Source organism: Pongo abelii, chromosome 4, assembly GCF_028885655.2.
Source record: "Pongo abelii isolate AG06213 chromosome 4, NHGRI_mPonAbe1-v2.0_pri, whole genome shotgun sequence".
Lineage (NCBI taxonomy): Eukaryota > Metazoa > Chordata > Mammalia > Primates > Hominidae > Pongo > Pongo abelii.
In genome coordinates this window covers 15,214,926-15,242,048 of record NC_071989.2, presented here as the reverse complement: position 1 = coordinate 15,242,048, position 27,123 = coordinate 15,214,926, and the positions used below count along the sequence as shown (strand labels likewise).

The following is a 27,123-nucleotide window of genomic DNA, read 5'->3' as shown; positions in this document are numbered from 1 at the left end:
AATCAGTTGCTACTGGTTTCAGTAACTGGTTACTAAGGACTCAGTTTACTCTTCTTGCTGTGCAGTATGCCCGTGTAACCACTTAATGATAACACAAACACCATAAACATAGCTAATATTTATTGAGTTCTTGCTTTTTGATGTTCTGCTGTGGACTTGCTCTGGGCCCAGGCAACTAAAATTCACTAGAATTCCAGGAAAAATGAAGGAGTACGTTTAGTGGCTTCCTTTGGGAAAAGCATTTTACTTCGTGACACTTGTTTTCCTGCTGTCATTTTGCATTTGTTCTAGAGAGATTCTAGGGCCAATGGCAGTGAAGTGATTTTTGAAAAGGCAAGGAAGCATGGCCGTATTCGACCCAGCCCCTGCCCTCAAATTGTTTAGATCCTGGTTAAGAAAACACACGTGAAACACCTTTGCAAACAGAGCAGCACGGAGCAAAATGGCTAATTATACAGCAGAGTTTATTATGACACACAACGAGGTGCTTAGTAATTGCAGCAAAGTAGTAAGTCTGTGGTCATGAAACAGCAAGATGTTTGGACATAGTTCTCATCTGGATATTCTCACCTCCTGCCTTACCTCTCTGAATGCTCTGCTGGGGAACGTGGAGAGCTCTGGTCTGCAGAAGATGAAGACAGAATTGCAAGATAGGTCAATCAGCAGGCTTCATATCAAGCCATATCAACCCAGGTGTTTTTCTTTGTTGGTTGATTTGTTTTCCATGGCTTTGGGATCATTCAGTTCCTGTTCCAACAACCAAATACCAGTCATGATGCTATGAGAACAAATGAGCTTAAAATTACAATGAAAACATTTAGGAGGGATTTCAGTCAACTAGAAGGTTTATTCATCAGAATTTACTGTTTCTCCTATGTAGTTGCTTCTTCATAGCAAAAATGCTCTTTTTTTTTTTTTGTTTGAGACAGAGTTTCGCTCTTGTTGCCCAGGCTGGAGTGCAGTGGCGTGGTCTCAGCTCACTGCAACGTCCGCCTCCCGGGTTCAAGCGATTCCCCTGCCTCAGCCTCCTGAGTAGCTGGGATTAGAGGCATGTGCCACCATGCCCAGCTGATTTCCATATTTTTGGTAGAGACAGGGTTTCACCATGTTGGCCAGGCTGGTCTCAAACTCCTGACCTCAAGTGATCCACCTGCCTTGGCCTCCCAAAGTGCTGGGATTACAGGTGTGAGCCACCATGCTCAGCCCCAAAAGGGCTCTTAAAGTCCATCCAGGGAAGGAAAGTAATTTGGTTATTTGTCAGGGCAAAGGTTGGGGACAATATTTATTCCTCTAGATAAAATGTTATCAAAAGACAGTCTACATCTGGTTCAGGGTCCCTAGGGACAGACTGACCAGCTTTGTCTCTAGTTAGGGGGAGGATGTTTTGGTTTAAGTTAGTTTGCAGGTCCTAGCTGGTTTTTAGATCAGTAATGACATTTTTCAGAGGCACTGAAAGGTGGGTTGTCGATAAGAATCTACAGTCTCGTCAATAAGATGGGCTGACGTCACTGTCCCCAGCCTGGGGGACAGAGGAGGGGCTGTACGTGTGTGACTCTGTACTCTGGAGCATGAGGAGGTGACAGGCACTGCCACACACCACGCCCACCAGGCTATCTCACCTGAGCAGAAATATGCCAGTGAGGACCTCTGGCTCCGGGCTGGGGAGAAATCCAAAAACAGAGCAGAGTCCTCAGATAGGGAGTTTCAAAGATGGCTTCAAAAGTTAGGTTGAGGCTTCTTATGACATTTCATCATCCTGATTAAATGGCTGGAAAGCAGAATGTCTGCTGACAGGTTAATGAGGCTTTTCCTAGTGAGCCAGATGAACCAGGAACCAGGAGGGGCAGAGGTCAGCTTTGTGGTTATCAGCTTCCGAGAACCTGAGAAGGAAAGGTGGCTTATTCTGTGCGTGACCCAAAGAGGAATATTATGTGCTTGGAGTCTTGGAGGTTCAGTCATCCTGTGAGAGCATTTATGTTGTGAGAACTAGTTGCTTCAGGTTACTGCCTTTCATTCAAATTATAGTGAGTCCACATCACTAAGCTTTTCAGAACCCTTGCTTCACTTAAAAAATATATATAGGCTGGGCACGGTGGCTCATGCCTGCCAGCACTTTGGGAGGCCGAGGTGGGCAGATCACTTGAGCTCAGGAGTTCAAGGCCAGCCTGACCAACATAGTGAAACTCCGTCTCCACTAAAAATACAAAAATTAGCTGGGTGTGATGGTGGGCGCCTGTAGTCCCAGCTACTTGGGAGGCTGAGGCAGGAGAATCACTTGAACTCGGGAGGTGGAGGTTGCAGTGAGCCGAGATCATGCCAGTGCACCCCAGCCTGGGCATCACAGCACTCCAGCCTGGGCATCACAGTGAGACTCCATCTCAAAATAAATTAATAAAATAAAAATATATATAACGTTTAAGTGGAGGAGAGTATTTGAGTTTCTGCCTGCTGTTTTCTAATTTGCCATTTGACTTAGCTGGGGCTGCTCTGTTTCCACAACTGTTTTTAAGGTGATAAGAAGTTTGTATGCTTTTTTATGCTGCCCCGTGAACCACCCGGAGATCGACTGGCCACTGGGTCTTGCATTTTAATAGAGGGGAATAGTAGTGTGGAGAATATAAAATAGTAAATAACAACAACAACAAAAAATTCCCTGACTTCTTAGTGCTTTACATGGTTTAGAGGAAATTCACTGTGGCTGGGACGCTGAGGCCTCCCACCATGTGTGGCCTAAACTTGACATTTTATAAAGGCAAACTGCACAGAGGAGAGTAACAAATAACCACACTTAATAAGGAGGCAGTAACTTTCAGCTCTTCATGATTCTAGCCAAGTCCAAGGCCACAGTGACTGGAAAGACAGCTTGCAGCCAGCCTGACAAGGGAGTCAAGACATCACCCTCCTCCTCTGCAGCTTTCTGTGTTCGAATGTCCCTCCCTCACCGCCTTCTGGAGAGAGAGCTTGTTTCTTTGGGATGGTTTTGGATGCAGCCTTGCATCACCTGAGAAGATACCTGGCCTGGAGCCTGGCGTGCAGCTGGTTGTACCTCATTTCTACCCCCATGCAGAGGCATTCCACCACCTGGGGCTCACGCCTATTGGGCTGTCTCCTAAACGTGGGCAGATTTCCTGGCATTGTAGGTAGTTAGTCCACCACGTGTTTCCCAGCCTCTCCTAGACAAACCAGTGTTTCAGCACCAAATAACAAGGAGCTTGGGCTTAATTCCAGGTGTAGTAGAGACCTGCTGAAGGGCACTAAAGTGGTGGATGGCAGTAAGTCTCACTAGCTGAACTGTAGAATCTCCTTTGTTTTTGTAAAATTCATATTTACTTTGATTTCCTTTAGGCTCTAAGTGAAGTATACAGATATTAAGTGTATAGGTCTGTGAGTTTTGTCAAATGACGGATGCATACTTGTGTGTAATCCACACCATGAGGATATGGGACATTTCCGTCAGCCCAGATACATCCACAGTGCCCCTTTGCAGTCTTCCTAGTCAACCAGTATTCTGATTCCTGTGCCAGCCTTTGTAACTGCTCATGAAAATGACACATGTGCATTGTTATTATAGTGTCTAGCACCTTATTCTTTCTTATTGCAAAATATAGCTTAATATTGAATATGTTAGTGGCTTTTCAGCAGGTGGAGAGTTTGTAAAATAATTGTTTCCAATGGTACGCATCTTAAATTATGTGTAGTGTTGGTCATTTTGATGTTCAGACATGGTTTAAAAAGCCTGCATTAAAAAACTAACGTCCTACAACAAAATGGGGCATATACATACAGTGGACTATTATACAGCCTTTAAAAGGAATTATGATGTATGCTACAACATAGGCAAACCTTGAAGACGTTCTGCTAAGTAAAATAAGACAGACACAAAAAGACAGCTGTTGTGTGGTTGATTGCATTTGTGTGAGGTATGCAGAATAGTCGAGTTTGTAGAGATAGAAGGTAGAATAGTAGCTGCCAGAGGCCGGGGGAGAGGAGACTAGGGAGCCGTTGTTTAATGGGCATAGAGTTTCAATTTGGGGTGATGAAAAAGCTCTGGAGATGGATGGCAATGATGTGCACATACTTAATGCCACTGAATCGTACACTTAAAAATTATTAAGATGATACATTTTTATGTATATTTTATCAAAATTAAAAACTTTCAATTAACACCATAAGCTACTGGAAAAGCCTGTGGTATTTGAAGAGGATCTCCCTTTTAAAAAAAAGACTAAATTTATTAATCGTATTGTAGTTATAGATACCATTCATTTTCATTTTAAAAACACGGAAAAGTATCAAAAAGAAAATAAGAATATCTTATGCAAGGCCACCACCTAGAAATCTGTATCTTATTTTAGTGCATAATCTTCTTATCTCTTTTCTATGCATATATTTTATTTTATTTATTTATTTATTTTTTGAGATGGAGTCTCACTCTGTTGCCCAGGCTGGAGTATGGTGGCCCGATCTCGGCTCACTGCAACCTCCGCCTCCCAGGTTTAAGCGATTTTCCTGCCTCAGCCTCCCGAGTAGCTGGGACTACAGGCACTACCCACCATGCCTGGCTAATTTTTGTATTTTTAGTAGAGACGGGGTTTCACCATGCTGGCCAGGCTTGTCTCAAACTCCTGACCTCGTGATCCGCACCCCCTTGGCCTCCCAAAGTGTTAGGATTGCAGGCGAGAGCCACCATGTCTGGCACTATGCGTATATTTTAAAAGAATATTGTAACCTTTCTCTACTTTTTATCATAGGCAATTTTTCTTGGTTTTAAATATTCATCTAAAATTTGATGAATTGGGAGCTAAGCTGTAAGGATATAAAGACATAAGAATGATACAAAGGACTTCGGAGGCTCCGGGTGAAGGGTGGGAGGCGGGTGAGGGATAAAAGACTACACATTGGGTACAGTATACACTGCTTAGGTGACAGATGCACCAAACCATGTAAGCAAAAACCACCTGTACTCCAAAAATTATTGAAATAAAAATTAAAATTAGAAAAAGTAAAATAAAATGTGATGATTAATGCACCTAACTTCCATCACATGGATATTCCATCATTTATTTAACCAGTTATCTGTAGTTAATGTTCAAACTGTTTTATTCTTATTATAAATAATGCTATGAAACATTTTTTGTACAGAAATCTTTGTACACATCTGATTATGTCTTTGGATTAATATTACCGGTCACAATGCGCCCCTTTTCCAGGCTTTTGCAGAGCCACCCCACACTCCTGTGTAGACAGTTGTTCCAGCTTTCCTTGGAGATGCTGGGTCTGGATGCGCCTGTGTTCCTGATCCTGGCACATGGTGGGTGTTCCCTCCCTTGAAGCTGTTTTATTGCCCTGTGACTTTGAGAATCTGCATTTTAGTTCTTTCCAGCCACACCATGTTGAACTCCTTCACATAATTTGCTTTATTAAAAGTATTGTTTAATGCTGAGAGATCTATTAAGTTTTTCTTTTTCTTTTTTTTGAGATGGAGTCTCTGTCGCCCAGGCTGGAGTGCAGTGGTGCGATCTCTGCTCACTGCAACCTCCGCCTCCCAGGTTCAAGCGATTCTCCTGCCGTAGCCTCCCAAGTAGCTGGAATCACAGGCACCCACCACCACTCCTGGCTAATTTTTGTATTTTTTTAAGTAGAGATGGGGTTTCACTATGTTGGCCAGGTTGGTCTTGAACTCCTGACCTCAAGTGATCCACCCGTCTTGGCCTCCCAGAGTGCTGGGATTACAGGCATGAGCCACTGCACCCAGCAGTTTTTCTTAATGTAGTACTTTTAAACTGCCTCTGGACTTTCATTTTTTAAAATAAATAACTTTTGGACCAAATATATACTGCATGTGTGGCTAGGCATACTTGTGGGGAGGGCAGGGGCTGTATTGGTTTTACTTCCCTGTATATCTGGGAAGATCTCACTTCCTGCAGGGAACTGCTTTGTCTCTAGTTAGGGGGAGGGTGTTTGGAGGTTTGCCTGGTGCCTTTTGGACCCAATATGTACTGCACATGTGGTTAGACATATGCATGGGGTGGGCAGGGACTGTATTGGTTTTACTCTCCTGTATATTTGGGAAGATCTCAGTTCCTGCAGGGTTCCAGACAGAGAAAAGCACTTTCTTTCAATGAGTTCACTGGTGCTCAAGAAGTTTTGCTTCCCTGTGAACATACGGGTAGGAAAGGAAAAAAAAACATCCACATCTTCCTACATGCCAGACCCTAGGTATGGGGCATGCACTGTGGAGAGTTACCTTTCCCACTTCGAAGATGAATAGGTGAATAGCTTCTGGCATGTGGAGCCAGGCTTGTCTGACTCGTGGCTCACGCTTAGAGTCTCATAGGTGAATTTTGGTGTTGACAACCTGCGAGAGAAAAGCAGAGCTGGTGATATTTAGGGAAAATCGAAGAGAAAACGTTCTTTTTCCTTTTCTACCAGGCTGACCATGATTTTATCCATTTCACCTGGTTTTGCTATTTCGAGTCTATATCGGAGAAAAGGAGCAAAAGAGGAAGGAGAGGGGAAATGGTTCATCCTCATCCAGAAGTGAACTGAGTTCCTGGGGCCTGTCCTCTGCTCTCCCAGTATCAATGGGGCAAGCTGATCACAGCATGGTGGATCGAAAAATCATGGGCATCTGATGGTCAGGACCTCTGCGCCCACTGGCTCTGTGACCATGAGCAGAGAACTCGACCTCTGTAGGCTTCAACTTTTTCAACTGTAAATAGGGATAAAGATTGATATGCCTTCTTTTGGAGATCTGGACCAAACAGACTGGATGCAAACGTGCTTTGAAAAGTATGAAATGGTGCATGTATATATGATAGTATTGCAAAGACTTTGAGCATGGTGTGTAGCTGCTATACCTGTTTTATTTTTATGTTTTCTTTCTTTTTTTTTTTTTTTTTTGAGACAGGGTTAGACTCTATCTCCCAGGCTGGAGTGCAGTGACATGATCACGGCTTACTGCAACCTCCGCCTCCTTTATTTTTTGTAGAGATAGGGCTTTGCCATGTTACCCAGGCTGGTCTCAAACTCCTGGGCTCAAGTGATTCGCCTGCCCACTTTGGCTTCCGAAAGTGCTGGGATTACAGGCTTGAGCCACCACGCCCTGCCTGTTTTTATGCTTTCTTAACTAACTGACTTTTCTTGCTTTGTATTCGTTCAATGAATTGCATTAAGGGGATATCTTTAAGCCAGAGCCAACTGGTTAGGGGCAAGCAGAAGCAAGCAAATGACAGATGATTGGGACACTTAGATTTTACAGCATGTGTATCAGCATGCCGCCTTTTTTTTTTTTTTTTTCTTTTTCCACTTTGGGGAAAAGGCCTTTAAGGCTGGATTTTCTCAGTAGTGTGCCTTTTTAAAACTGAGTTACCAATATTTAAGTAACATATGCTTTTTGAAATAATAGATTAAATTTAATCTTCATTTAATTATAGGCTGCTATTTTACACGGGCTTAGGGGCAGGGTGGCTACCATGTACCATGGACCCCTTCTGTAATCAGGTCATTCAAGTGGGACCAAGTCTTTCTCAATTTTGTTGACAGTTATGATAATAACACACCATGGTGTTTTGACACAATGTATGATGGTTGCTTAATGAGATAAAAGTTGTAACTCACTTCCCCAAGTGCTTAGTATACTATTTTGGAGTGTTTTCATTATTAAATAATGGGGAGTATGGAACACGGAGGGCAAGAGTGTATTCATGAATTTGTTCGTTCAACAAATGTTTCTTGGACATTTATGATGTGCTAGTCACTGAATGGGGTCAGCAAAAGGACGAATGCAGTGCTTGCCTTCAGGTGAGTCTATCTATTAATAGGAGGGCAAATAAACAAGGAGGCACTTAGCAAGAAATAGGATCAAGGCTGGGAGGAAGAGACCAGGGGCTTTGCTCTGGGATCCTATAGAAGGAATCCTTAGCCCATCCCCAGAATCAGGGAAGGTTTTAGTGCCAGCTGAGGCCTAAAGAGAATATTGTGTCCCCATTCTGGAAAGCAAGACAGATCCATAGAGGATGAAAGATGACTGGGAAGGGCCCAGTCATTCAGGGTAAGGAGCGTGGACTTGGTCCTGCTCACAGTGGAGAGCTTTCTTAGTAGGGTGTGGTGTGCTCAGATTTGCATATTTGAAAGATAATTTGGTTTCAATATAGCTACTGAATTAGAGGGAGGTGAGACCAAAGGCACGGAGACCAATTAAGAGGCTACTGTGGCAACTACCAGAGAGACAGCGGTGGCCTGGTTCAGGGTTGCGGTGGGAAGGGAGGGCTGGAAGAGAAAATAACCTACAATCAAATGGACTTGGCTCTGATCAGATGGGGTGGGAGAGGCTGGGGCAGGTGATGATGCCACCAAGTTTTATTTTATTTATTTATTTTAGAAACAGGGTCTTACTATGTCACCCAGGCTGGAGTGCAGTGGCACGATCATGGCTCACTCCTGGGCTCAAGTGACCCACCTCAGTCTCTAGAGTAGCTGGGACCACAGGTGCATGCCACCATGCCTGGCTAATTTTTAAAGTTTGTTTTTTTTTTTTTTGGTAGAGACTGGGTCCTGGTACGTTGTCAAGGCTAGTCTCAAACTCTTAGGCCCAAGAGATCCTTCTGCCTCAACCTCCCAAAGTGCTGGGATTACAGGCGTGAGCCACCATGCCCGGCTACCACCAAGCTTTAAAAGAGCTGGGTTGTGGCGAAGAGAATGAGTTCTGTTTCAGTCGTGTTAATATGTTAGTAGATTTAGTGAAATGTTTTAAATTGCTTGCCTGAGAGAATACAAGTTATGAATAAACAATGGGAACGGCAGTGAATACTTAGTGTTGGATCTCTCTCTTCAGGACATTCTCTGTCAGTGGGAGCCGTACTAGAGTTCATTTTTCCTACCTGCAAATGCTATGAATGTTCATTTATCCCTTTAAAATATAAAAATGTTCTATTATAATACAGTTAGTTCTCAGCCATTTGCCTTAATGAAATAGTGATATAGAAAATTCAAAACTATTTATGAATATTTGGCACTGGAATATATTAGGATTTTGGAGGATGCAAATTTCTCTGCATCATCGTTGTGCTCTGCTAAAGATAACATTGCAGATGGACCAGGTGCCTGGTGACAGCGGAGAGGACCATCTGGAATTGAACTTGATGAGGCTCCTGGGTTTGCTCTATCTTTGTGTATAGTAAATGTTTACCATGTAAACAGTAGGGAGTAGACTCACCTTAGAGGGCTTCCTTGTATGGCTTTATGTTTGCTTGCATGTTTGTTTGTTTTTAGTATATAGCTTACCATCTAGTTGTGATTCATAAAATTCATTTAAAATACACCTTTCTATCGCGCCACTGCACTCCATCCTGGGCGAAAAGAGCAAAACTCCGTCTCAAAAAAACAAACAAACAGAAAAAACCACACATCTTTCTACAGAAATAATATATAGATCATGTTTAGGTTTCCAGGCCCATCCACCTAAATTATTTTATTTTATTGAGGAAGAGTCTTGTTCTGTCGCCCAGGCTGGAGTGCAGTGGCACAATCTCGGCTCACTGCAACCTCAACCTCCTGGGCTCAAGCAATCCTCTCACCTCAGCCACCTGAGTAGCTGTGACCATAGGTGCATGCTGCCACACCTGGCTAATTTTTTTATTTTTCTGTGGAGACAAGGTCTCACTATGTTACCGAGGTTGGTCTCAAGCCCCAGGGCTCAAGTGATTCTCCTGACTAGGCCTCTCAAAATGTTGGGATTACAGGCGTGAGCCACCACACCTGACCACCTAAGTTATGTAACTCCTAATGTTATTTAGATATTCTATATATGCAATGAGGAGTAGACAACTATACTGTTAAAATAGTAGTAATTGGGAAAAGCAGAATGATTGAAATTTATTATTTGTCTTGATTCATTGCACCTTAAGAACTGTTGGTTTAATTGCATTGTAAGGCATGTGGTGGTAGTTTGGGGGGAGGTTGGTGCCAAGGGCTTAGTTTTAAACTAAAACATCCTCTGGATGCACGTGGCTCGTCAGCATGATTGTGATTATCTGAAAACTCACCGATGAGAGATGAGTGATGCACACTCCCGGGGGTACCTTGACACGGTTTGGCGGACAGGAGGGTGGGTGTGAAACAGATCTGCTTGGGTGGAATTAATGGGTGTGATGGGAATGAATTCTCCTGGGTGAGGCTAGATCTTCTGTAGGATCCCACAGGACACCTGTTCTCTGCTGGCATCATGAACCCAGGACAGCTTGAGTGGGCCGGGATGGTAAGGTGAGAGGAAGATACTGTGCATTCTTACAATTGCACGTGAAAGACATTTTGGGGGGATGGGCAATAGAAAGTTGTTGTCTGTAACTTGATATAATTTAAAGTATAGTAGTAGCCAGTTGTCTGCCGCTAGGGACACATGTAAGGCAGTTTAAAATGTTTTTGAACTAATTTACACTCCAGGTGACAAAATAATCTGTACCACAAACCCCCACGACACAAGCTTACCTATATAACAAACCAGCACATGTACCCCTGAACTTAAAAGTTAAATTAAAAAAAAATTAATGTTTTTGTGTCGAAAATAACTGATTTCTGTATGGTTAGAGAAAGGCTTGTTCTGATTGTCACTATCAGTAGCTGCTTGGACTTTAAAATTTCTGTTCTCTGCCCTGTAATTTGTTGTGACCTAACCATGTGCTTTGCACCAGGCTAATTTCCAGGGGCCTTGCTACTTCCATATCATGTTTCCTTTTCCTTAATTAGCCCTTAAGGAGCATTCCATTTCTTTCTATTTTTTTGAGAGACAAGGTCTCACTCTGTCACCCAGGCTGGAGTGCAGTGGCACAATCACTGCTCACTGCAGCCTTGAACTCCTGGGCTCAAGTGATCCTCCTGCCTTGGCCTCCCAGGTAGCTGGGACTACAGGCGTGTGTCACACTCATGGCTAATTTTTAAATTTTTTGTAGAGACAGGGTCCTGCTATGTTGTCCAGGCTAGTTTCAAACTCCTGGGCTCAAGCAGTCCTCCCACCTTAGCCTCTGAAAGTGCTGGAATTACAGGTGTGCGCCACTGCACCCAGCCCCAATTCTATTTTTAAGTGTGTTATTGCTATGTTTTCTAGGGAGGATAAAATTTTAAAACACCTAACTGTATCCATTGATTTAGGCCTACCTGTACCTTCCATTCAATTGAAATCATCTTACAAAGTAATGTAAAAAGCAATGTTTGCATTTACATTACTAAGAGACCCATAAGCTGCTAGGAAGCTCAGCATTTAAATGAGAATTTGGGGAAGTGAAAAGACTTCTCATGATTGGACCATATCAATTTTGTATGTTACATCCAATGCTTACTTACATTCCTTTTTTTGTTTTTGTTTTTGAGAATTGTTCAAGTCATCTCCAATGTAAGACAAATGCTTTAGATTGAGGGAGTGGAAAGTAGTGCTTAATCTATTTTTTCTTCTTTTTAGTTCAGCAGAAATGGACAATCTTATTTCAGGATGCAACAAAATGAACATTGCCTTTCCCTTGCCTGGTGCACAATTCACATTTGTAGAGCACTTCACAGTTTGTAAAATATATTTTCATTAAATGCAATAGTTCCACAATCCACAGGCACTGGGGATGACCCCAGCCATAAAAAGAGTGGGGCTGTCCCCAGGGGGTATGAGATCCCACTGGCCACTTTTCTTTCCCTCCTCTGCAGTGAACCCATCTTCCTTCTGAGCCCCGAATGGCACTTCTGTGCAGAGCTTCTCTTGGAGCACAGAGGAAGGCGGAGTCCAGTCTTGGTGTTACAGAGAACTGCACACACAGGCAGTGAGAGGCAGAGCCGCAGATAGCCTGGGATCAAAGGCCCCAGCCTGCAGCCAGCCTTCCTTTTCTCTGGGTGTTGGTGTCCTAAGCCTCCTGCTTGTCCCCTTTGAGAATCATGCACTGTTGGAACAGAGAGTGAGGCTTCCTGGCAGCATTGTGTGGGTCATAGCACAGCCTCAGCAGGATTCCATGTCATAGGCAGGTTCCGCAGTCCTCCTGGAATTCTCTTCTTAGATACACTGCTCTTTTCCTCCTTAAACCTTCATAACATCACCACGCCTCTGCCTGCCCCCACTGCCCTCTCCTAAACTGATGGGAGCACCTCACAGTTCCTTATCTGTACTGCAGAGCATGACTTTCTTCTAATCTAATCATCAGGAGAAAAAAAAAAAAAACTCGATGAGGGCTCTCTGGGCTTTAATCGTTTGTGCCTTCTGGCAGACGTCGCAGTTTCTCTGCTTTTCAGCATCTTTTCATAAATCAGGTCTGTTTCAAAGATTTTCCCTGCTTCCAAGCATTCATTGGTTTCAGATTAAATTGCTCAGCTTGCCTTTGTAAAGGGTTCCTTTCCTCTCCACAGCAGGCAGCTCCAGGAGAGGGAGAGAAGGCATCACGGCATTCACCTCCCCCTTCCAGGAGGTGCCATAGTAGGACTGTTGGCACTGCCACACTCTGTCCCCATCTTACTGTGAACCCCGGAGGGGGGCTGAGGTGTGATTCCAGCCTACTGTCCTGGCTTCTGCTTCCAGACTCAGCACATAGTAGGAACTTCAGAGGGCTTGAAGGAAATCAGCAGCTGAATGCCTGAAAATATAAGCTTTCAAATGCAGTTTGCTTAAGGTTAGTACAGATGTCCCCATTTCTATCAGCCAGAGTGCATTTTTCCCTCTAAATGGAAGGACAACAAGCTGAGTTTATTAGATGACTTCCTAGACACAATACCTTGGTACACACATTGAGCTCAGGGCCAGCAGCAGGGAAGCCCACAATGCGTGAATGTGCAGCCTTGGCCCACCTTCCCCACCTAGGCAGCGGGGCAGCTCCTCTCAGGCCACATCTGGAAGCCAGTGGGAGTGGTGAGGGGCAGGGTTAGCCTTGGCTTGGAGTCAAGCCAGTGAGACCAGCTACTTTGAAAGACAATTATTCTTGGGTTTGTTGAGAAATCATTTTGTGGTGAAAGGAAATGTGCAAAAACAATACCTTTTGTGTGAGGCGATTTTGCCTGAAGGAACGACGTCAGGGTGATTTGATTACTGAAGTGGTGCTGGTTAGGAGCAGGTTTAACCTGGAGGGTGCATCCTAGGGAGGTGAGATGTAAGGCAGGAAAGGGTGCAGAGGAAGGCTCCTGACCACCCTATTTCACGCCCCCAGCCCTGAAAGTCCAAATGGAAGACCACCTTCTTTTGAGGAGGCACATCCGAGTGACCGTGACAAGCAGCGTCTGCCTGGATGACAATGTAACTTAACAAGTGTGTATTCTCATCCAGGGCAGAGGGATCGTCCTGCACAGCTATGATTAGAGTGAACTGAATAGACCCAGATGTGAAGAGCAACATTCGTGAGAAGACTCCGTGATTTTATAGCTAGTAAAGAGCATTCTGGGCTGACTTTGCACTTTTGATCATCAGAGTGGGCTGTGGCCAAACCAAAAACCTTTTAATGTGTCTATTGTATATCATGGCAATGAGACCCGAACAGAGAATAAACATGGAAGTGATAATGATCTAAGAGCTAGCAAACAGTATTGTCTGTTGAGCTCACCTTCCTGCCCTCCCTGCATCTATCTAATAAATAGTTTAGGAACCCGTAATAATTTTCTCTGCAAATAATGTGAAAAACCACAGTTTATGGAATACATGTATACAGCTAACATTACAAGGAGACAACCCCTTTGCTTTAAGGGATCCCGACTTTGTTACATTACTTACCATTACCCAAAGGGAAAGAATGTGGTCAAAAAATAGGCTGCTTTCCCTCTCCCAAATAAATGAGAAGATGGAAGAGAAAAGACTTTTGGGACCTACCAGCCATACAAATCTAACAAAGAAGAAATCCGATCTCTAGTATGTACTAGTTCCTTAGCGACTGAGGTTGAGGCGAAGTCCAAAGGGAAAAGGATGGAAGTAAGCATGGCATTGAGAGACAGGACTAGCTGGATTTCCTAGGCCTACTAAGAATTCCTAAGCCTAGCTGGGGAAGGTGACGGCACCCACCTTTAAACACAGGGCTTGTAACTCAGCTCACACCCGGCCAATCAGGTAGTAAAGAGAGCTCAGTAAAATACCAATTAGGCTAAAAGCAGGAGGGAGAAGGGGGACAGGGTTTTAGTCTATAAAACAATGTTGTTTTAAAAACATGCTGTTACCGGCGGGTCTTTGTTCTTAGAGCTCCCAAGATGGTGGCAAGCCTTTTGTTCTCTGACCTGGGGTTCTTGGCCTTACGGATTCCAAGGAATGGAACCTTGGGCCATGCGGTGACTGTTATAGCTCTGTTAGCTCTATTAGAAGCCGTGGGTCACGGAAGAGAACCGTGGAACCCAGCGACTAGTGTTCAGCTCGATTAAGATGAACCAGGCACTTAGCTGCGCAGGAACAATGGCGAGCCCCTAGCCCAATCGGGAGCGGCAGTGGGCACCTCGCTGGATCAGAGGCACAGCGGACACCCTGCGGAATCTGGAGGGGTGGAAGTCAGCAGCGGGTCTGCGATGGCGGTGATCAGCAGTGCCGGACGGCGAGCAAAAACTCAGCTCGAGCCGGAACAAACACGGAGCAGAAGAGTGTGCAGTTGCAAGATTTAATAGAGTGAAAACAGAGCTGCCATACAACGGGAGGGGACCCAAAAAGGGTTGTCACTGCCGGCTCCAACGCCTGGTTTATATCCCTATCATTGTCCCTGCCTGTGTGCTCTCAGGCGATAGATGATTGCCTATTTCTTTACCTCCTGCTTTTAGCCTAATTGGTGTTTTAGTGAGCTCTCTTTACTACCTGATTGGTTGGGTGTGAGCTGAGTTACAAGCCCCGTGTTTAAAGGTGAGTGCAGTCACCTTCCTCAGCTAGGCTTAGGAATTCTTAGTCGGCCTAGGAAATCCAGCTAGTCCTGTCTCAACAGAATCTCGCTCCATCGCCCAGGCTGGAGTGTAGTGGCACAGTCTCAGCTCACTGCAACCTCCGCCTCCTGGGTTCAAGTGATTCTCCTGCCTCAGCCTCCCGAGTAGCTGGAATTACAGGTGCAAGCCACCACACATGGCTAATTTTATTTTTAGTAGAGCTGGGGTTTCACCACGTTGGCCAGGCTGGTCTCAAACTCCTGACCTCAAGTTATCCGCCCGCCTCAGCTTCCCAAAGTGCTGGGATTACAGGCGTGAGCCACTGCACCTGGCCCAGAGTGTAAAACTTTGAAAACAAATTTAAAATTCTAATCTTTTCCTGTCATTTTCCTAGTGTCTCGTAAGAAGCCATGGTTATTTGAAAGCATATGGTCTTCCCATATTGAGTAGGAGAAAATCTCTTTATCCTAAGATTGTCAGAGAGACTGGGTCCATATCTATAGGCACAAAATAAATAGATCTTTACTGTGCCAATCCATATGCTTTGTGCTTTGGCAGCCTGAGCAGTAGATTGTCATTCAGCTGACATGGCCCCATGCAGTTTTTACTAATCCAGAGGACAGCTAGAAGGACCAGGCCTGCCCAGACCAGGCTCACAGGAATCCCGATGGAAGCCTGGATGTGCCCTCCTTCTCGATGGCGACACTTTGTCCGCTGAGCACCCCTGGGATGCAGGTTCCAGGGATTTCCGAGTGGAACCTTTCTCCCAGTCAGGACTCAATACAGTCAGGATGCACTAGTACAGCTGTTTTTCAGAGCCACATCCTCAGCCTCCACAGCAAAGGAGACTTTATTTCCAAACCAGTAACAGCCCCTTTTTTCCCCTTAGTAATCTCTGTGATTTTACTGGCTACATAAGCATTCGCTTTGAGGTACCAACTTTTTTCTCTTTCTTTTCCCCAATATGGATGAAAATAATACACAAAAAATTTTGCTCTCATTAACCAGCCACTGTGTCTTTAGTAGTTTACTGGCTCCCTTCCTGGCCTAAGAGCAACGCTTTTTGCCTTTGATGTAGCACCCTTCATCCCGTAAGGCAACCTGTAAGATGGTCGTTTTAAAATCAAAAGCTCGAGGTTCATTTTTTTTTTTTTTTTTTTTTTGAGGCAGTCTTACACTGTTTCCCAGGCTGGAATGCAGTGGCACGATCTTGGCTCACTGCAACCTCTGTCTCCTGAGTTCAAGCAATTCTCCTGCCTCAGCCTCCCGAGTAGCTGGGACTACAGGTGCATAACACCATGCCTGGCTAGTTTTTTTTTTTGTTTTGTTTTTTTTTTGTATTTTTAGTAGAGACGCAGTTTTACCATGTTGGCCAGAGTAATCCATCCGCCTCGGCCTCCCAAAATATTGGGATTACAGGTGTGAGCCACCACCCTTGGCCCTTGAGGTTCATTCTTAACCGTGCTCTTCCCTGGGTGTCAAATGTATGTGCACTCTCCTAAGTTAATTGTATTGGGTGATGTAAAATAGATCTCTAGTAGAAACAGCCCAAGAGACAGTACTCAGTTGCTTCTCTGGGACTTTGTCACTTGCTCTTGAATCATTCCATTGCTTATATATGAAACAATTCAAAAAAACATCCTTTGAAAAGCTGAGGGACTAAAAATCACATGAAATTAATTACTAAATAAGTCTTGTCATCCATTTCTTATCCTAGTCCAAACTCTACTAGTTGTTAAGCTGGATACAAGTAAATGTCATTGTAAATATGGCTGTTTTCCCACTGCTGTATAATGAGGAATAGCACAGCATTGCCTGTACAGAAAATTAAAGGAAAGCAGGGGGAATCCTTGTATCGTGGAAATAGTAGACACTTAGGTAACAGTCTTTAATCTTTTAAGATTATGACCTCCTCCTCGCAGTTTGACACACTGTCTTATGCATATTTACCAAAAGATGCTCAGAGATTAGAATTTGGCTGCATCAAAATAAGTTTTACGGCCGGGCGCGGTGGCTCATGCTTGTAATCCCAGCACTTTGGGAGGCCGAGACAGGCGGATCACTTGAGGCCAGGAGTTCGAGACCAGCCTGGCCAACATTTGGTGAAACCCTGTCTCTACTAAAAATACAAAAAATTATCTGGGCATGGTGGCAGGTGCCTGTAATCCCAGCTATTTGGGAGGCTAAGGCAGGAGAATCACCTGAACCTGGGAGGTGGAGGTTGTGGTGAGCTGAGATTGCACCATTGTACTCTCCAGCCTGAGCAAGAAGAGTGAAATTCCATCACCAAAAAAAAAAAAAAAGCATGCGTAGGAATTTTCTCTGACCAGTTTGCAGTACTGACGTAGTGATCTGTTACCTTTGGCTCATAGCTAATTAGACACGTTCTTGGTTGCCCAGCACCTGTGGTAATTGACCAGGGTTGTAGGACATTAAAGGCACCCCACAGGGCCCAAGGTGGAGAGAGTCAAATTAGGCACTGCCTGGCACCCTGGGTGGATTGAAACCCAAGAGAAACACCAGCACTCTCTATGTTTCTTCTGCAAGAACTGGACACAGAACAACTTCCTCTCAAGTCCCTCTCAACCCAAGTCCTCTTGTAGGGGACTCAGAAGTCCCTGTCAAAGAATGACACTATATGGTAAGGTTACAAAAATCTTATAAGAAGATCCCAAGATAGCTCCTCCGGGACATGTACTTCTAAACACACTTACTATTTTGTTTAATTTATTTTATACTGTCTTTTTCTCTTAATAAAACCAGAAAGGTAAAAAAAACCAAAAATATGAAACTAGCAGGGTTTCTTCTGCCAACAGTGATGTCTTCAAATCTCAGCATGGTGGTTTCAGGCACAGGACAGATGGAAGAAAGACAGTTCTGGACTCATTGTTCATCCAAGCTAGACTCTTACCATACATACTCGTTAAATAAAGAAGTAAAACAATACCCATTTTTGTTTTTTGCCAGAATAACAAAATAGAGGCGTTATTGGAAAGCATGTTTCTGTCAACACGATTAATCTGGATGTGGAAGGGTCGGATACCTTATTAAAGTCCTCTTTGAAAGTTCAGTTGTAGAAAAAGGGCTTTCTTTCTTTTTTTTTTTTTATTGCACGCTGAGGTAAACAGGAATAAAAGAGCAGGAATAAGTTGATAATATGATAGCTTGGTAAGTAATTTCTCCCCTGAGGGAAACATTTTTAGGTAGAAAGTTGATACCAACCCTATGGCTCCAATCCTCCCTGAAAGATGCTCCCAGAAATTCTGAGACCAAGACAATGAGCTTGTTATGCACAAAGAAAAGAGGGGTGGGGAGAAACAGGAAAGGCAGAAATAACTCTCAAACTCAAAACAAACATGAAAAATCCAAGTCTGAGGAGTGTGCCGCCAAACAAATCCTGAATCTGCAGCTCCGCTTGTACCACTGCAGAGCAGACAGTCACAGACAGTGAAAGGGGCTCGTCTTTAAATAGCCACGTGTGACCACCTTCCAGTTGCAATTACAGATCAAGAAAATAGAAGGTTCTCCCTGACTGCTGTTGTTTCTCCAGATCTCTGACTTGTAGCTAAAACACCCTAATAAAAATCTGAATAGCCACCGTCAGTTCTTAGCAAAGTGAGAGCAAGGCTGAAGCCTCAGAAGGCTGCAGTTTAGATAGAAAGAGCATTCATGTCTTTCTTTAGGTGAAGGACCTCTTCTAAGTGAAAGTTTGCTGCTTTTGAGCCAGTAGCCAAGAAATTTGGCAAAAGCACTAAAACACTGCATTTCGCCAGAAGCACCTTAGGCCAAAAGTAAGGTCAGAGAAACGTGGCAAGTGAAACAATTGTGCTTTTAGAAAATAAGCATGCCCCAGAATGTGATGTTCCCCTTCCTGTGTCCATGTGTTCTCATTGTTCAATTCCCACCTATGAGTGAGAATATGCGGTGTTTGGTTTTTTGTTCTTGCGATAGTTTACTGAGAATGATGATTTCCAATTTCATCCATGTCCCTACAAAGGACGTGAACTCATCATTTTTTATGGCTGCATAGTATTCCATGGTGTATATGTGCCACATTTTCTTAATCCAGTCTATCATTGTTGGACATTTGGGTTGGTTCCAAGTCTTTGCTATTGTGAATAATGCCGCAATAAACATACGTGTGCATGTGTCTTTATAGCAGCATGATTTATAGTCCTTTGGGTATATACCCAGCTAGATGACGAGTTGGTGGGTGCAGCGCACCAGCATGGCACATGTATACATATGTAACTTACCTGCACATTGCACACATGTACCATAAAACCTAAAGTATAATAATAATAATAATAATAATAATAAAAAGAAAAAAAAAAAAAAAAGAAAAAAAAATAGCACCATGCTATGCAAAGAAGCTGAAAGCATACCCCAAAAAAAAAAAAAAGAAAATAAGCATGCCTATTCACTTATTGTGCAGAGAAAAATAGGTCTATAGGAGAGGTACATAAGACATCAGAACTGTCCCAAGACTTGCAACCTTGGGGATATATATTTTAAAGGCTTTATGTTACACCACACTTAGGGAGTACTAAGCATGAGGCAGAGTGAAACAAATCACTGCCACTCAGTGAATGAAGTTTTTCTCTCTGCAACCAAGTGTCTTATTTGCTCTACGGTGAATGGGAACTTGACTCCAGGTCAAATCTTGTGGATGATGCAGGAACACGGTTTTTCCCTTTTATCCCTCTCTCCTTGGAGGAAGAGAAAATTGTGGTGTCCACTAAAAAAATTTGATATCCTGGTTGCTACAGTAGTTCATGCTTATATTTACATACCTTATATGCAAAATGTGTGCCCACTGTGTATGCATGGTACTGTCTGGGCTCTGTCGTTAAGGAAGTCGAGATTTCTTTATTGTAACCCTTAAGTTATCCTTATTGCTTCTTTTCCATCCTCCCTCACCCAGAGAATAACTCAAGAGCGAGCACACACTGAGGAGGTAAGTGGAAGGTTGTTAGGGCGAGGCAATAGGAGAAAAACACATGTTAAGCTTGAGTCTTCTCCCTTCTTGCTCAGGTTCTGTCTTCTGACCAGGGTCTGTTAGTCTGCCCTGGTTTCGGCATTGCCTAGTGCACTTTTTCTGCTACTGTCAGATAGGCTCTTTTTTTTTTTTTCTCTAATCCCCTGATAGTTGTTTGGGAGGAGGGCTCATTAGTTGGGGTCTGGTGCATTATAAAAAATGAGAGCCGGCCAGGCGTGGTGGCTCACACCTGTAATCCCAGCGCTTTGGGAGGCTGAGGCGGGCAGATTGCCTGAGGTCAGGAGTTCAAGATCAGCCTGATCAACATGGTGAAGTGCCATCTCTACTAAAAATGCAAAAATTAGCCGGGCGTGGTGGCATACGCCTGCAGTCCCAGCTACTCAGGAGGCTGAGGCAGGAGAACCACTTGAACCCATGAGGCGGAGGTTACAGTGAGCCAAAATTGTGCCATTGCACTCAGGCCTGGGCAACAGAGCGAGTCTCTGTCTCAAAAAAAAAAAAAAAAAAAAAAGAGAACCCTGGTGGCTCTGCAAAGGTCTCGTTTGTTAGGGAGCTGAGTGGCCCAGGAGATGGGCTGTTGCTGCTGAGTTGTAGGCAGTTAGCAGTGTCTGAATGTTCTAATTGCTTAATCACTCCTGGGCATCTAGCCACAACTTGAGACCCTCTTACCTTGAAGCTCTCAAAACAGACTTTGCTATCCAACAGCAGAACCATAGTGGGAACACAGCATGCCGAATGGAGGAAAGGGGTGGATAGAACAGATCTTCTCTCTAGGAGTTTTCATGTGTTCTGCCTTATAATGTTCAGAACATTCTGTTCGTAGTGCCATTACTGAGAGAAGAAAGGGAAGAAAATCACCACCCATGAGTGATGTGATTGCTCCTGCATGGCTCATGAGCACCCAGTGAATGGAAGAGACACTTCAATGTGTCGTTCATACTTGGGCTTGATAGAAGAAACCCCCACTCCCTGTCTCTGCAGCCTTCATCTGTTCCAAGTCCAGCCCAAGAAACTTGGGTGAGTGTTTTCTCAGGACACTGTAAACTAAGGGCTTTGATACTCTGTGCTCTGGGATAAGTCCATTTTAGTTCTCCCAGGTCTTATGCAGATTGAGACACAGCTGGTCCCTAAGGAAGGCTATAGAAGAGAGTCCGTGTCCTATAGGCCAAACCCAGATCGGTGTGTCCCATAGGCCAAACCATGCTCTCCAAAACTGAATAACCAGGACTATGCTAGGACTCCATAAGACATTGCCGAACTGGCTTGGATCCTCCAGGCCAGTCTCATTGGGGTAACCCTTGGTCAGGGCGGGTCTCTGTCCTTGACCGTCAGGTATGCCAGTGAGCTGAGCCTTTGATGTGGTTTGCTTATGCCTGAAGCACATCAGCAATCTCCAGGCCCAGCAGGTGCAGAAATGATTGGCAAGGCACTCAGCCAAGTAAGAACCACACCCCCATCATCAGTCAGTATTATAGAGAGGACCCTAATTAGCTGTCTACCATCTCCACCTTACAGCAGGCTGAAATGGTGGTATAAATTTCCTCCCAGGAAATAGCCTCCTATATATCTCTTTTCTAGGAATTCATCTAATTTTAGTGAAAGCATTTATCTATTTGGCCTTTTATTATCTTCTTGGGGTAAAGATTGCTCAAGGTTTATTATCCCTTTGTAAAGCATGAATCCTTTTTATTTTTCTTAAGACTAACTCCCTAGAACTTTGGAATTGACACCTAATTCTGGTATTCTAGGATTTTGGTGAACTAAATAATCACATATTGACACATGCCACAATATAGACCACCCTTCAAGACTATGATAGGTGAAATAAGCCAGTCACAAATAGACAAATACTGTCTAATTTTATTCATATGTTGTACTTAGAGTAGTCAAATCCATAAAGACAGAAAGTAGAATGGGGGTTGCTGGGGGCTTGGCAAAAAGATAATTGGGGGTTAGTGTTTAATGGGGACAGAGTTTCAGTTTTGCAAGGCAGAAAAGGTTCTGGAGATGGATCGTGTGGATGGTTGCCCAACAATGTGAATGGATTTGGTGCCTCTGAACTTCACACTTAAAAATGGTAAATTTTGGCCTGACGCAGTGGCTCATGCCTATAATCCTAGCACTTTGGGAGGCCAAAGGGGGTGGATCACCTGAGGTCAAGAGTTTGAGACCAGCCTGGCCAACATGGCAAAATCCCATCTCTACTAAAAATGCAAAAATTAGCCAGGCGTTGGGGCACATGCCTGTAATCCCAGCTGAGGATTGGGAGGCTGAGGCAGGAGAGTTGCTCGAACCCGGGAGGCGGAGGTTGCAGTGAGCCGAGATCGCACCATTGCACTTTAGCCTGGGTGACAGAGCGAGACTTCATCTAAAACAAAACAAAATAAATGTTATATTTTATGTTATGTCTATTTTATCATGATTTAAAAAATAAATCATAAAATATTATCACATATTTTATGCATTAATTATTTTCCCTTGGAGCTCTTAAGAGGCCTAAGTTTTTTCTTTTGTTTTTTAAATAAAACTTCATCAGCTCGTCATTCCTCTACCCATTTTTTTGCTCAGTTCTACCTAATGATTGTAAAATCTGTCCTCTCAGTAGTGACAATTAGTATCCTCATACATATTAGTCATATATATCCCTGCTCAAAACTTTCAGACTTGTGTTGTAGGCTGAAGGAGAAAAGACCATGATTAAGGTGTTAGCCTGTCAAGTTATAAAGAACCAAATGGCACAGTATAGTAGAGCAGCTGTGATTTTTTTCGTCTGAGGCTCCACTCAGAGATATCCTGTTTTCCCGTTCATTTTCCCTTTCCATAGATGCCCTTGCAGTGGCCTTCCAGGATGCCCCTTGGCTGTCTTTAGGTGTCAGAACCTTCCACTTTCCTACTGACTGTGAAGGGGATGTAAATTCCTGGGCATCATTAGAAAGCCAGGAAGAGCTCATTTAACCTGATATATCAGTAGAATTTTGAAGCAGATAATTTGCAAATGTATAATAATACTCGCTAAATCAGATCATTTGTCATTTCTAGAAACCACCTTATGAAGCAAATTCATAAGCATCCACTTTTGCTTGAAACAGGCAGCTAAGTAAACCATTAGAACAACTGTCACAAATCAAGAAAATACACAACTCAATATACTTTGGATCCCAAATCTCATATGGTAAAATCCAGATTCTAAACATCAGAATTTGGTAGAGCTCTGAATCCAGAAAAGAATAATGTGTGTTTTTTTATTTTTCCATGTTCAACAGTCACTTTCCTCCTAGAAAAATGCAGCACAAACAACTTAATTTGGTTTTGTCCTAGGGCAAAATAGAAAATGGTGGACACTTCTACCCTGCTGGAATACTATAGCTTTCCTTCTTAAAAATCTTTAAACTATACCTTGAATACAGAAAGAGGAAAAAATAAACTATTCTTAAAAAGCGCTATGGAAATTCCTTGCCCTGGCCAGACACTTCACTTGTTGAGGATAGAAGAGCATTGGATCTCTTCATAAACAAACCCAACATGTTCAGAGAGGCGTGCTAAGGATGAGAGCAAATGTTATCTTCCATCCTTTATAAGGCAAGAGCTCCCTTTTTAAAGCATTTAAGAACTTCTTGTATATTCCTTTGCTTATTATCGGATGATTTCTGTGATGTTCACAGCGGGGTCTTGGATAAGTGTTTTGGACAAGGTCAGCCTGAACATTTATTAGGTTTGATCACAAAAATCAGACATTGGTAATTTTCTATGATTTGAGCTGCTGTTGGTGAGATGGTACTTGCCAGTCAAGGTAATGTTTCTACCTCCGATGGGGTATGTGCTTGCATCTTTACATCTCTTCCCACATCACAATAAATACTGTGTCCCACAGACACCCTCAAATGCACAAAGTATCTTATTTACAGTGCAAAATTCGAATATTGAAGATGAAAGGCTAAAAATGAGTGCCATTAGGACTTTCATTCTGTTTTCCAGTGTCTTGAAGTTTCTTCTAGGAAAGACAAAGTTGACAGCTTGAGCTTTGGTAGTCTTGATTTCAGCCTGAAGGTAACATGAGTTTGGAGACTGATCAAAATCTAGCCAGCCATGAAAACAAACAAAAACCCTTTCTTATACTGAAGAAGAAAGAAAGGAATCTCTGTGGGTTTTTTTTTTTTTTTTTCCAACTGATAAGACTTTGAGTTGAGGCTAGAAGCATCTAGTCTCAGCTTGGCAGAATATATTATGATACCACTTCTTTGAAGAGATCAAGTAAGACATTGAGCCAAAACCCTGTCTGTGCGTGTGTGTCTGTATGTGTTCAAGTTATGAAGTTTTAACTTATCGATGTTAGCATTTTTACTTGTCTTCACTACTCTTGATATTAAAGATGATAATGAAAGAACATAATCTTTCCAGAAATAAAAAATTAGTCTACATATTTCTGAATTTGGCCCTTAGGTTTAAATCCAAGGATTCAAGTCAGGATGTGCAGATTGTGAGTGCTGTGGTCGCTGTGGCTGCATACATACATCACTACCTCATATGTCCCATGTTTTACTTTGAAGACTCTCCCTGCCGTTAAGCTAATATGGCACAGGGCTCAGTTTGCTAAAAGTGAGGTAAGGGTCTATTGGATAACTGGGTCAAAATCACTTTAAGGATCTTTGCTAAGATTTTTACGAATAGTTTTTCACTTGGGTTGTTGTTCGAAGGGAGTGTAATGTCATTTAACATTAACAAATAATCAAGTCTTCAGGTCTTTGCCTTCACGTGGATAGCGAGTCGGTTCCTTGGCCAACATACGCACACCTTAGGAGCTGGGAGGGACTTGGCTGGGTTTTTGCCTGGGCACACCTGCAGTTTGTATACACTGGCAGAAAAATTCACACCACGGAGCGTTTTGTTGTGCTCATTAAGTGATTTATTGAAAAAACCCGTTTCTAAACCCTCCTTTATCAGAAAATGTGCAGAGTCATCTGCCAAACAAAATAATCCAGTTGGAATTAAGCAAAGCTCCCCTCAGGACTGGGTATTTGTGTTGCAGCTTGTCCCATCTTCTGCCTCCTCTCTGGCCCCCCCGGGCAGGGGTGGGGTCCCCCAGGGGCTGCCACTCACGTGTGCCCCAGCAGGGCTTTCCCGTTTCAGGCCCACACTGAGAAGGACATACATACCCCTTGAGTCCAAGAGACTTGTGGTTTTCTGGAGTTGGAGAGCACTGCTCCAGGCTGTGATTTTTTTTTCTTTTTCTTGTTTATTTATTTATTTAATTATACTTTTTAAATATATATATAATTTTATTATTATTATTTTTATTTTTTTATTATACTTTAAGTTTTAGGGTACATGTGCACAACGTGCAGGTTTATTACATATGTATACATGTGCCATGTTGGTGTGCTGCACCCATTAACTCATCACTTACATTAGGTATTTCTCCTAATGCTATCTCTCCCCCCTTCCCCCACCCCACGTCAGGCCCTGGTGTGTAATGTTTCCCACCCTGTGTCCAAGTGTTCTCATTGTTCAGTTCCCACCTATGAGTGAGAACATGCAGTGTTTGGTTTTCTGTCCTTACGATAGTTTGCTCAGAATGATGGTTTCCAGCCTTATCCACGTCCCTACAAAGGACATGAACGCATCATTTTTTATGGCTGCATAGTATTCCATGGTGTATATGTGCCACATTTTCTTAATCCAGTCTACCATTGATGGACATTTGGGTTGGTTCCAAGTCTTTGCTATTGTGAATAGTGCCGCAGTAAACATACGTGTGCATGTGTCTTTATAGCAGCATGATTTATAATCCTTTGGGTATATACCCAGTAATGGGATGGCTGGGTCAAATGGTATTTCTAGTTCTAGATCCTTGAGGAATCACCACACTGTCTTCCACAATGGTTGAACTAGTTTACAGTCCCACCAACAGTGTAAAAGTGTTCCTGTTTCTCCACATCTTCTCCAGCACCTGTTGTTTCCTGACTTTTTAATGATCGCCATTCTAACTGGTGTGAGATGGTATCTCATTGTGGTTTTGATTTGCGTTTGTCTGATGGCCAGTGATGATGAGCATTTTTTCATGTGTCTGTTGGCTGCATAAATGTCTTCTTTTGAGAAGTGTCTGTTCATATCCTTTGTCCACTTTTTGATGGGGTTGTTTGATTTTTTCTTGTAAATTTGTTTAAGTTCTTTGTAGATTCTGGATATTAGCCCTTTGTCAGATGGGTAGATTATAAAAATTTTCTCCCATTCTGTAGGTTGCCTGTTCACTCTGATGGTAGTTTCTTTTGCTGTGCAGAAGCTCTTTAGTTTAATTAGATCCCATTTGTCTGTTTTGGCTTTTGTTGCTATTGCTTTTGTTTTGTTTTTTAGTCATGAAGTCCTTCCCCATGCCTGTCCTGAATGGTATTGCCTAGGTTTTCTTCTAGGGCTTTTATGGTTTTAGGTCTAACATTTAAGTCTTTAATCCATCTTGAATTAATTTTTGTATAAGGTGTAAGGAAGGGATCCAGTTTCAGCTTTCTACATATGGCTAGCCAGTTTTCCCAGCACCATTTATTAAATAGGGAATCCTTTTCCCATTTCTTGTTTTTGTCAGGTTTATCAAAGATCAGATGGTTGTGGATGTGTGGTATTATTTCTGAGGGCTCTATTCTGTTCCATTGGTCTGTATCTCTGTTTTGGTACCAGTATCATGCTGTTTTGGTTACTGTAGCCTTGTAGTATAGTTTGAAGTTGGGTAGCACGATGCCTCCAGCTTTGTTCTTTTGGCTTAGGGTTGTCTTGGCAATGTGGGCTCTTTTTTGGTTCCATATGAACTTTAAAGTAGTTTTTTCCAATTCTGTGAAGAAAGTCATTGGTAGCTTGATGGGGATGGCATTGAGTCTATAAATTAACCTTGGGCAGTATGGCCATTTTCACGATATTGATTCTTCCTATCCATGAGCATGGAATGTTCTTCCATTTGTTTGTGTCCTCTTTTATGTCGTTGAACAGTGGTTTGTAGTTCTCCTTGAAGAGGTCCTTCACATCCCTTGTAAGTTGGATTCCTAGGTATTTTATTCTCTTTGAAGCAATTGTGAATGGGAGTTCACTCATGATTTGGCTCTCTGTTTGTCTATTATTGGTGTATAAGAATGCTTGTGATTTTTGCACATTGATTTTGTCTCCTGAGACTTTGCTGAAGTTGCTTATCAGCTTAAGCAGATTTTGGGCTGAGATGATGGGGTTTTCTAAATATACAATCATGTCATCTGCAAACAGGGACAATTTGACTTCCTCTTTTCCTAATTGAATAC

At 43.0% G+C, this 27,123-nt stretch overlaps 1 protein-coding gene and 2 long non-coding RNA genes across 6 annotated transcripts in view; 2 read left to right on the top strand and 1 right to left on the bottom strand.

Moving 5' to 3' along the window:
• Positions 1-27,123, top strand: part of ANKH (ANKH inorganic pyrophosphate transport regulator) — a 161,466-nt gene that overhangs the window by 8,558 nt on the left and 125,785 nt on the right. The gene's annotated exons all lie outside the window — the stretch shown is intronic.
• Positions 447-14,279, bottom strand: LOC129059334 (uncharacterized). 2 transcript variants are annotated; one of them, XR_008525143.2, is made up of 4 exons: positions 14,167-14,279; positions 6,248-6,358; positions 1,620-1,880; positions 447-747 (listed from the first exon to the last, which is right to left on the bottom strand). It is a non-coding gene; the product is annotated as an uncharacterized LOC129059334 (long non-coding RNA). The 2 variants fall into 2 exon arrangements; XR_008525144.2 differs by having other exon boundaries at positions 447-622.
• Positions 6,924-13,524, top strand: LOC129059332 (uncharacterized). The gene is made up of 3 exons (XR_008525140.2): positions 6,924-12,285; positions 12,551-12,641; positions 13,173-13,524. It is a non-coding gene; the product is annotated as an uncharacterized LOC129059332 (long non-coding RNA).